Raw genomic sequence first — 11,758 nt, forward strand, 5'->3', positions numbered from 1 at the left:
TAACTTCTCCATCTGAACACGGCGTCCTGTGTCTGCGCTACTGCGTCCTCACTGGAGCCGCTGTCAGCGACACTCCCGCATCTGCCTAACCGCCACCTGTTACCTCCCAGGCAAACCCAGGGAAATTCACAGCTCTTGTGCCCAAACTGGGAGCATGCACAGTACCTCCACCATCACATCGGCATTGCATGCACCTCTGATTCAGGCCGATAGGCCCAACAAAGTGTGAAATAAAATCATAATCACAGCTCCCTGTGCCAGCCCTGCCCCCTTTGCACATGACGTCTGCACCCAGAAGTACAGAAGCGCCCGTAGCCTCTTCAAGATGCTCTGCACAGCTGTACACACGGCATGGTGCCTCCTTGCGTGCATCCAAAGGGCGCTACAGGCGGCATGGCCGCAGCGATACTGGCTGCAGGGCATCACCGGTCACACACCCCTTGGTACGGTCCTGCTTACAGCATTTTCAGTGCAGCTGACTGCAAGCTACTCCACCCTATGTCTCACATTTCATTCACTCTGAGGGCCAAATGTATTAGGTCGTGATTTGCAGGAGCCGGCGAGATAGTCACTAGATTTACAGTAAAACAGTAATTAGTTTAAAAGCGAAACCAGGTTGGTTTTGCCTTTAAACTAAATAATCGCCGCTTTAAATCTACTGACTCGCTTTCCGGCATTGCGCTGGCTCTTGCAAATCCAACAGACAAAAAAAAAAACAGGAAGAATTGCGCACAGCAAAAATATTCCCTCATAGTTGTTATCATTTTTTAACGGCGAGCCACAATACTCCACGGCCCCATAAAGTAGCAAATTGCACATTAAACATAAAACATAGATGAACATCAAGCAAAATACTAATTCAATAAAAAAATAAAACACTAGAGAAACATCAGGCATTATACAAGAAGCTTGTACAAAGGGAAACATCTTGAAGAGATGAGAACGGATAGGAACATGATAGCTGCAACTTCACCTCACTCTGATGTGTTCTGATGAACCCGCCAATCATTGTATATTAATTCCGGTAAATGCTTTTAGTTCCTCTTTCATATAAGATCATTTCATCTGTTTTTTTTTATTGTTACCTTTACGCAAACCATATATTTGGGGTAAACAGACCATATATTTGGGGTAAAGTCAATAGGTCTTCTCAAAGGATATTTACAGAATTGTTCATCAGGAACCCTATTTGTGCAGGTGGTGATTAATTACAAGGCTTCCTATCAGATATCCCTTTACCTAATCTGCCAAGACACACAGCCCAAGTTTATTCCATATAGGACACTTCATGCACCTGTTACCTGCACGCTGGAGCTGAACCAATATACAGAAGAATGCAGCCTGTTCGGTTCCCTAGGAACCAGCAATATCACAGAGGCATGAATTGTGTATAGGCGACAGGTGCGCTCTAATGGTCTCGTGATAAATGCGTCAGATAAAGTTAGGAAATGATTCTGACACTTTGCACCTTGGTAAAACCATGCTGCACTGCAAGGTGGGGCAGATAGAAGATGTGCAGAGAGATTTAGATTCAAGAGGGACGTATCCTAACTGAAATATAAATTGCAGAGTAAAAATAAAGCTGCCCAGCATTTGTGGGCTACATGCAACAGCAGCCAGTATTAATTATATGCTGCCTTTACAGATCTATAAACAGTATTGAGAGCAATGGCAAAGTGGTATTGGAAAATGGTATCACTAGAACTTTGCAATTCTGTGTCCGTCAATGCAGTGTGTGCGATCTCCACTGTGTCCAGCAGGTGGCAGCACACGCACATTAGAAATTCCACCGAGAGCAATTGTTCTAATCACACACAGGAATTGCACTAATTAAAATATTGATTAAGGAGGGTTTAGAGGCCCCTCACCTCTCAGCTATATATAGCAAATGTTTTGGCTCTGCACAGGATGAATTCTTCGCATCTAACTTAAACTCTATCAGATACATTAACAATCTCAATTCTGTATCCTCAGGATGCTGATAAATTCAAATGCACCAATTGCGATAACATCAGGGTAATACTGGCACCATATTGCACATCATTTAAAAAGTTGACATCGCATTAAGGAATTTTAGTGACTTATACCCCTTTTCCACCTAAATTCCGGGTCTGACCCGGAGTTGGAACAAAGTTCCTATCCGGATCAGACCCGGAATTTTGCCGGCGCTGACTCGGGATATTCCAGAGTCAGCGCCGCTCACACCGCAGTCGGGTCTGCGTAGACCCGGCTTTTGCGGAGTGAAAGTGGACGCTTGGAGATGACGTCATCTCCAAGCGCCACTGAAGCCGGACCAATCGGCCGGCTAGCAGCGCACTCCAGGTCATCGTGACCCGGAGTGCGCTCTTCCCATAGCAGGGTTTCACGGGCTACGCCCGTGTTAAACCCTGCTAGTTACCTGGGTTGGATTGCCAGGTCACTCGATCCGGCGATTCAACTCTCTCCCCTTTTACACCAGGGAGCTGCCCGGGTTAACCCTTCAAAAACCCGGGTTTTAGCTCCGGTGTAAAAGGGGTATTATTTGTATCATGTAATCTTTATATGGCATTGGCCAATTTGAGAGTTATAGCCTATGGAATTCAGAGTGTGCAGCAGTAATCACACATACACCCCTTTTACATTATAATGCGGGTCACACCTGGGATTTCGTGCACGAGGCCATCCAGCTGCAGGATGGGCTGTAACCTGAGGATGCAAGTGATAGGAACAAATGCAGTCCAGGTTTATATCCGCTCGGGTTCAGCTGCATTAATTATACCTCAAAGTAGTGATCACTATGGAGAGTGCATTATCTATACTTATAGCTCCTTTCCACCAAAAACCCAGAACCGACCCAGGTTATCAGACACCGTTTACACAGCACCATTGATCTGGGTTATTCTCAGATCAGCCCCGTTCACACTGTACCTGGGACCCTGCTAAACTTGTGAGTCATAAAAAGTGGGAGGTGACTGCTCCACAACCACCAATCGGCTCATTTTAGGCATGACCCAGGTCGGATAACCCGGGTTGCGCCGTTTACAGTGCACCATTACCCTGGTCCATCCTGGGCCCGACCCTGGTAGCTACCTGGGTTAGATTGCCGGGTCACTTGACCCGGGTTATTTTTCAGGGACCCTTTTACACTGAGCTGTGACCTGGGTAGACCCAGCAAAAACCCAGGTTTTTGCTCTGGTGTGAAAGGGGTATCAGGCTTGCCATATCATCCCTTTAATTTGGGACATACAGTCAGGTGCATAAATATTGGGACATTGACAGAATTTTTATATTTTGGCCTCTATTCACCACAACAATGGCTTTGAAATGAAACAAACAAGATGTGCTTTAACTGCAGACTTTCAGATTTAATTTGAGGGTAATTACATCCAAATCAGGTGAACGGTGTAGGAATTACAACGGTTTCTATATGTGCCTTCCACTTTTTAAGGGGCCAAAAGTAATGGAACTATCAACTCACAAGCTATTTCATGGACCGGTGGGGACTATTCCCTTGTTATTTCATTATCAATTAAGCAGGTAAAAGGTCTGGAGTTGATTCTAGGTGTGACATTTGCATTTGGAATCAGTTGCTGTCGACTCTCAATATGAGATCCAAAGAGCTGTCACTATCAGTGCAGCAACCCATCATTAGGCTGAAAAATCAAAACAAACCCATCAGAGAAATAGCAAAACATTAGGTGTGGCCAAATCAACTGTTGGAACATTCTTAAAAAGAAAGAACGCACCGGAGAGCTCAGCAACACCAAAAGACCCGGAAGACCACGGGAAACAACTGTGGTGGATGACAGAAGAATTATATCCCTGGTGAAGAAAAACTCCTTCAGAACAGTTGGCCAAATCAAGAACACTCTCCAGGAGGTAGGTGTATATGTGTCAAAGTCAATCAATCAAGAGAAGACTTCACAAGAGTGAATATAGAGGGTTCACCACAAGATGTAAACCATTGGTGAGCCACAAAAACAGGAATACTAGATTAGAGTTTGCCAAACAACATCTAAAAAAGCCATTAAAGTTCTGGAACAACATCCTATGGACAGATGAGACAAAGATCAACTTGTACCAGAGTGATGGGAAGAGAAGAGTATGGAGAAGGAAAGGAACTGCTCATGATCCAAAACATACCACCTCATCAGTGAAGCATGGTGGTGGTAGTGTCATGGCGTGGGCATGTATGGCTGCCAATGGAACTGGTTCCCTTGTATTTATTGATGATGTGACTGCTAACAAAAGCAGCAGAATGAATTCTGAAGTGTTTCGGGCAATATTATATGCTCATATTCAGTCAAATGCTTCAGAACTCATTGGACGGCACTTCACAGTGCAGATGGACAATGATCCGAAGCATACTGCAAAAGCAACCAAAGAGTTTTTTAAGGCTAAAAAGTGGAATGTTATGCAATGGCCAAGTGAATCCCCTGACCTGAATCCGATTAAGCATGCATTTCACTTGATGAAGACAAAACTGAAGGGAAAATGCCCCAAACACAAGCAGGAACTGAAGACATTTGCAGTAGAGACCTGGCAGAGCATCACCAGGGATGAAACCCAGCGTCTGGTGAAGTCTATGCGTTCCAGGCTTCAGGCTGTAATTGCCTGCAAAGGATTTGCAACAAAGTATTAAAAAGTGAAAGTTAGATTTAGGATTGTTTAGTTTTTCCCATTACTTTTGGCCCCTTAAAAAGTGGGAGGCACATATAGAAACCGTTGTAATTCCTACACCGTTCACCTGACTTGGATGTAATTACCCTCAAATTAATTCTGAAAGTCTGCAGTTAAAGCACATCTTGTTTGTTTCATTTCAAAGCCATTGTGGTGGTGAATAGAGGCCAAAATATGAAAATTCTGTCAATGTCCCAATATTTATGCACCTGACTGTATATGAATTATACCACTTTTCCACCTAAATTCCGGGTCTGACCCGGAGTTGGAACAAAGTTCCTATCCGGATCAGACACGGAATTTTTCCGGTGCCGACTCTGGATATTCCCGAGTCAGCGCCGCTCACACCGCAGTCGGACCCGGCTTTTGCGGAGTGAAAGTGGTCGCTAATACCTCTTTTCCACCAAAAACCCAGGTCCGACCTGGGTTTTTGGACATGGTTCCAACCCTGGTCAGACCCATTTATACCTCTTTTCCACCAAAAACCCAGGTCCGACCTGGGTTTTTGGACATGGTTCCAACCCTGGTCAGACCCAGGTCAGACCTATTTACACTGCACCTTTCATCTGGGTTACTCCCAGGTCAGCCCTGTTCACACTGAACTCAGGTCTGCCCTGCTAAACTTGTGAGGTCATAAAAAGTGGGAGGTGAATGCTCCACAACCACCAATCAGCTCATTTAGGCATGATCCAGGTCAGATAACTCGGGTTGCACCGTTTACACTGCACCATTACCTGGGTCCATCCTGGGTCCAACCCTGGTAGCTACCTGGGTTGGATTGCTGGGTCACTTGACCCAGGTTATTTTTCAGGGACCCTTTTACACTGAGCTGCGACCCGGGTAGACCCAGCAAAAACCCAGGTTTTTGCTCTGGTGTAAAAGGGGTATTAGAGATGACGACATCTCCAAGCGCCACTGAAGCCGGACCAATCGGCCGGCTAGCAGCGCACTCCAGGTCATCGTGACCCGGAGTGCGCTGTTCTCACAGCAGGGTTTCACGGGCTACGCCCGTGTTAAACCCTGCTAGTTACCTGGGTTGGATTGCCGGGTCACTCGACCTGGCGATCCAACTCTCTCCCCTTTTACACCAGGGAGCTGCCCGGGTTAACCCTTCAAAAACCCGGGTTTTAGCTCCGGTGTAAAAGGGGTATTACACAGATTCTGTGTATGTGTGCATGTGTGTAGGGGGGTGTTGTGTTTGTGTTGTTGGGTTTGAATGTAAAGTGTGTGGTATGTTAGTGGTATGTGTGCGCTTGTACCTAGTGCATACTTGCCTACCCTCCCAGATTGGCCGGGAAGCTCCCGAAAATTGGGGGCCGCTCCCAGCCACCTGGAAAAGTGGACAAGTCTCCCCAGTTAAGTGGGTGGCACAAGTGGCCAATGACGCAATTCGCATTGAATCGCGTCATCGTGGCTCCGCCCCCTTCTCCACAATGACGGTAATCTTGGCATTGCATAACAGGGGTTGCCGCTACAAAGACGCAATTGCGTCATCATGCCCCCAGACCCGACCCTCAGCCGAGTCCTGCCCCCTTCATCCCCAGACCCTCCCACCTCTGCTGAGCCCTGCCCCCTCCCTCCTCTGCTGAGCCCTGCCCCCTCCATCCCCAGACCCTCCCACCTCTGCTGAGCCCTGCCCCCTCCATCCCCAGACCCTCCCACCTCTGCTGAGCCCTGCCCCCCTCCATCCCCAGACCCTCCCACCTCTGCTGAGCCCTGCCCCCTCCATCCCCAGACCCTCCCAACTCTGCTGAGCCCTGCCCCCTCCATCCCCAGACCCTCCCAACTCTGCTGAGCCCTGCGCCCTCCATCCCCAGACCCTCCCACCTCTGCTGAGCCCTTCCCCCTCCATCCCCAGACCCTCCCACCTCTGCTGAGCCCTGCCCCCTCCATCCCCAGACCCTCCCACCTCTGCTGAGCCCTGCCTCCCACAGGGCAGACCTGGCTGCCTTCTCACGGACTGCAGATCATCACAATATCCATAACTTCAACATTTTTCTATAGCGCACGTCTGGAGCACATAACAGAGAATATGCCAATCATTCATATTAGTCCCTGTCCCGGTGGAGCTTACAATTTATATTCCCTATCACATGGACAAGCATACACACTAAGGTTCATTTTTTTTGTCAGAAGCCAGTTAAGCTACCAGTACGCTTTATGGACTGTAGGAGGAGACAAGAGTACCCGGAGGACACCCATGCAAGCATGGGAGAACATACAAACTCCACACAGATTGTCAGGAATTTGAATTTGTGACCTCAGGCTCTGAGGCGGCAATGCTAACCACTATGCCAACATCATGCTCCCTGTGTGTAGGAGCCATAGAGCACCTATGCAGGGTAAGGTTGTATTAATGGGACAGTAACACAGTGTTGCTTTTTCCTGCTATTATTGTGCATTGTGTATTCAGTATCCTGTATTTTTCTCTGCTACAAATAATTGATAGTTGTGTTACCACTAATTAGCAGAACATTTTTTATTGCTTCGGTAGCCTGAGCCCAGCAAATTGAGTGAATGGCGCAGTAGACATCTCATGAGACCTGGCTGCTATTCAAGACTATTGTAGAAACATTTATGAAGTTGGCCAGATAATGAAATCATTTGCTGTACTTGTGCCTTTGTCACAGGAGCACTTATTAGTGCAGGCAGAGTAGGGAATTTACATTCCCTATATTTTAGCACAAACGGGGGGAGAGTTATGATGTCATTGGGGCAGAATGTAGCATTACATCTTCGTACACCATGCCAGGCCTCCCTAGAAAACGCAAACGGAATCACTTTCTAGTGCTCTAGTTTACATTAATATCCTGTACTGTATCCTTCACATAGAGGCTGGTACAGAGTATTCTGCAATCGTACCTCAAATTGCAGGTTCATTAGTTAATACAAGCCGCAATTGCGCGTATAAGCCAAGATGCGCGGTGTGCCAGTCGGCTACGGTAACATATTTGCTTTGTTTACAGACCATTTGTTTTATTTGTAACAAACGCATTCAATATCAGGCCCACAAAAATACAATATACAGTAGTGCGCCAGAGCGACGCAGGAAGAAAAACCGTGACAGCGCAGCATTCGCAAACCGCCGATCAGAAGCACATAGATATAATTCATCAAAGCTTGGAGAGAGATAAAGGGCCAACCAATCAGCTCCTGTCATTTTTCAAACACAAGGGTCTATGTAGTATGTACTAAGCTTTGGAGAGAGATAAAGTGGAGTGAGATAAAGTACCAACCAATCAGCTCCTAACTGTCATTTTTCAAATATGACAGTCCGTAAAATGACAGTTAGGAGCTGATTGGTTGGTACTTTATCTTCAACCACTTTATCTCTCTCCAAGGCTTAGTATACAGACTCCACAGCCTGCAACAGTGACAGAAGCTGATTGGTCGGTACATTATCTCTCTCCAAGCTTTGATAAAATCTCCCCCATAAGTGAGGACCAGCATCCTCATCTTCATGCTTGCAATTGCCCAAACTCACCCTCATTGTACTTGTCTCACTGTCCTACCTATCCAGGACCAAGCAGATGTAACGGTCAGAATCACACAAATGGGCACTGGGTGAATAACTACATATTAGGAATCATCATGCAATATTTGCACCTTGTATGTGTTTAGGGATGCACGTATCTTGCATTTGTGGCCGCTTGCACTCGTATTAGTAAGGAACGCAGATGTGAATGGAATAGCAATTACGCACACGGTCTCACTGCTCAGGTATTTTAATCCATTGCATCTCAGGATGCCCACTTTACCTTACACACATCCGTGATGTTTAGTAAGACTGCGAAAACATCGGTATAATCGAGTACCATCGCAGCCTCACGCACACTTGCACAAGCTCTGACCTTACTCAGGAACTGCTAACCTCATCGCACACTATGTGTCCTCAGGCTGCGTAGGGCATCGCAGTGGATAATATATGTACGCCCCTGCAACGGCGCTCAAACGCATGGGTACGCCTGCAAATGGCCGACCACCTCCCCGTCACCACCCACAAACAGCACTTCCTGTCAATCTCTCTGCGATGGGTCTGCAAAGCCGATGCGATTGCAGTCCCGAACGCAATGGCTAGTTCGTACAGGCGCCCTGTGATGCATACGTATGCGCAGTATGCAACAATCAGCCGATTGCGTGCGTATTAGCAACTGCGTTCCTTGCTGAATCAGGCCCTAAAGGCGCTAACATGAATGTGGAGTAAGATAGGGCATGCAGACACCAACACTCACTTTTGTGATGCTTTTTATTTTGGATTACACAGACGATGCGCGTTTTGACGTTGGCGATGCGGCCACTTTGCGTGCGGCCCTGAATCAGGCTCACGTTGCACGATTGTCGTTTTTTGGAACGAGCCCCCCCTAAGGTCCAAGTGGCTTGTACAGTGAGCACGGTGAGATGATTAGCGCTGTTATGGACCCAACGCCTTGGCTTAGTGGCGTGAATCATGCAGTGGGCTGCCCAATGACACAAATCGGGAGGGCTCTCTGCTCTCCTGAGAATCTGGGAGAATTACCCAAGATTGGGGAGTCGTCTGGACAGTACTGGGGAGTAGGTGCAGAATAAGGAAAATAAAATCACACCTGTATAGCCAGACCCTCTTCACCTCAGAAACTAACACGTCTGTTATTAATGTACTTTTCCAAAGCTATCGGATATCTGATAAATGCATTAAATGTGAATAAGCCCTAAAACTTGCAGCTATTTTGCTAGTGTGCGCAGCGTCCTTTGAAGAACATTATGGAGTTTGTGCCAAGTTGGATGCAATTGTGCCCCAAAATGGAGGCACACATTGCATTCACTAAGAAAAGCCGCACTTGCGTTTATATGCAAAATACGTGTAGGTCAGCACCGGTAGTGTGTGCGCCCTATTTACACCAGGCATAAGTCACATACACATACACTGTTTATAGCCATTTATTCTGTTTGCCAATGCACATTCGCTAATCATCATCAATAAAACTGTCGCATATGAGACAAAAATAATTTGGTTAAACGGACATAACCGCATAATATATTCCTGTCCAACGATGAAAGCTCCAATCACCGTCAACAGCGCATTCACAAACGGTTCACTCGAGATGGCGACCAGCATTATCATCCACTGTTTGGACCCCCCTCAAATGTTATTTAGAACGGATTTCACTGGGGTGTAAGCGTCTCGGTTAGGGGGCGCTGTGCGGTCTCCGCAAGGGCTCTGGACCGATGAAGACTGGCGGGCCTGGCAGCAACCACAGCGACAGCCGTATCCCCCAGTGCTAACTTTGGGCCCAGGCAGCGCTGGGCACTATTGTACGGCTCAGACACAACCCAGACCCTGATCTATGGTGATGGCATAGATCACACTGTTTCCCGCAGTCCCGCCTGTATAGTGCTCTGCAGTAACTTAGTCAATGAGGCTGCTGCTGCATGCCAGTGCTGTCTACTGCAGGTTTTATTTCTCCTGTGGGGGCCAATGTGTTTTATTTCTCCTGTGGGGGCCAATGTGTTTTATTTCTCCTGTGGGGGCCAATGTGTTTTATTTCTCCTGTGGGGGCCAATGTGTTTTATTTTTCTTGTGTGGGCCAATGTGTTTTATTTTTTTCCTGTGTGGGCCAATGTGTTTTATTTTTCCTGTGGGGGCCAATGTGTTTTATTTTTTTCCTGTGTGGGCCAATGTGTTTTATTTTTTTCCTGTGTGGGCCAATGTGTTTTATTTTTTTCCTGTGGGGGCCAATGTGTTTTATTTTTTTCCTGTGTGGGCCAATGTGTTTTATTTTTTTCCTGTGTGGGCCAATGTGTTTTATTTTTTTCCTGTGTGGGCCAATGTGTTTTATTTTTTTCCTGTGGGGGCCAATGTGTTTTATTTTTTTCCTGTGGGGGCCAATGTGTTTTATTTTTTTCCTGTGTGGGCCAATGTGTTTTATTTTTTTCCTGTGTGGGCCAATGTGTTTTATTTTTTTCCTGTGGGGGCCAATGTGTTTTATTTTTTTCCTGTGTGGGCCAATGTGTTTTATTTTTTTCCTGTGGGGGCCAATGTGTTTTAATTTTTTCCTGTGGGGGCCAATGTGTTTTATTTTTTTCCTGTGGGGGCCAATGTGTTTTATTTTTTTCCTGTGGGGGCCAATGTGTTTTATTTTTTTCCTGTGGGGGCCAATGTGTTGGGTTTTTTTTCCTGCGGGGGGACAAAGGCCCTCATTCAGAGCCGCTCGCAAAAAGCGAGCGCTCGCTCTGAATGAGGGCGGCCGCTTTTGATTTGAAAGGCGGCCTCTTGGCCGCTCGCTAAGCTGTGGGTTACCACCCACAGCTTTAGCGAGTGACTAGGTGATGGTCGCAATGGTCGAGACCATCGCTACCATCGGGGCTTGCGACAAGACTCTTGCGGTAGGGTCTCGTCTACCGCAAGCCCCAGGTAGCTTCCTGCTCTAACAGAGCCGGAAGCTCCCGTCTGACATCACTGGTGATGTCAGTAGGGCCGCCTACAAACAGCAGGCGTTCCTTCAGGAACGCCTCCGTTTGTCCTGCCACCCCCCCACACCGCCTACAAAATGGGGCGAGCTGTCGATCAACATCGGCAGCCGCCCCATTTGTAGTGAGCCCCGTAGCAAGTGAATTTGTCACTCGCTCCGGGGCTTGCACACACGCACTGCGAGCGCTGCGCGTTTACAGGCCCTCACCATCGATCTGCTTGCGAGCGGGTCTGAATGAGCCAATGTGTTTTATTTATTTTTTTATGTGGGGGACAATGTGTTTGTTTTTTTTTTCTTCTGTGGTGGCCATCTTTATAGGCGAATATATTTTCTTTTCGCCCACCTACATATGCAAGTTATACCAGGGCCGCAACTAGGGGTGGGGCTAGTGGTGCACGTGCACCGGGTGCTGGAATGCATGGGGTGAAAATGGGCTGACTCATACACACCCCGCGCAGTCTTGTAGTGAGCGGTGTCTTGAGGGCTACCAATTCCATGCGGACGGCTCCGTCCATATGGGCTCTGGTGAAATCGGCCATCCAAAAATGGCCGCCGCCAGGGAGAAGACAGATGCTAGAGGTCCTACTGGATCTCTAGTGTCTGTTAGGCTAGTGCAATGCACATAGCGTTCCCAAAAGTGCCGGGAACGC

The sequence above is a fragment of the Taudactylus pleione genome, unplaced genomic scaffold, assembly GCF_031769625.1.
Source record: "Taudactylus pleione unplaced genomic scaffold, aTauple2 ptg000074l, whole genome shotgun sequence".
In the NCBI taxonomy this organism is placed as follows: domain Eukaryota; kingdom Metazoa; phylum Chordata; class Amphibia; order Anura; family Myobatrachidae; genus Taudactylus; species Taudactylus pleione.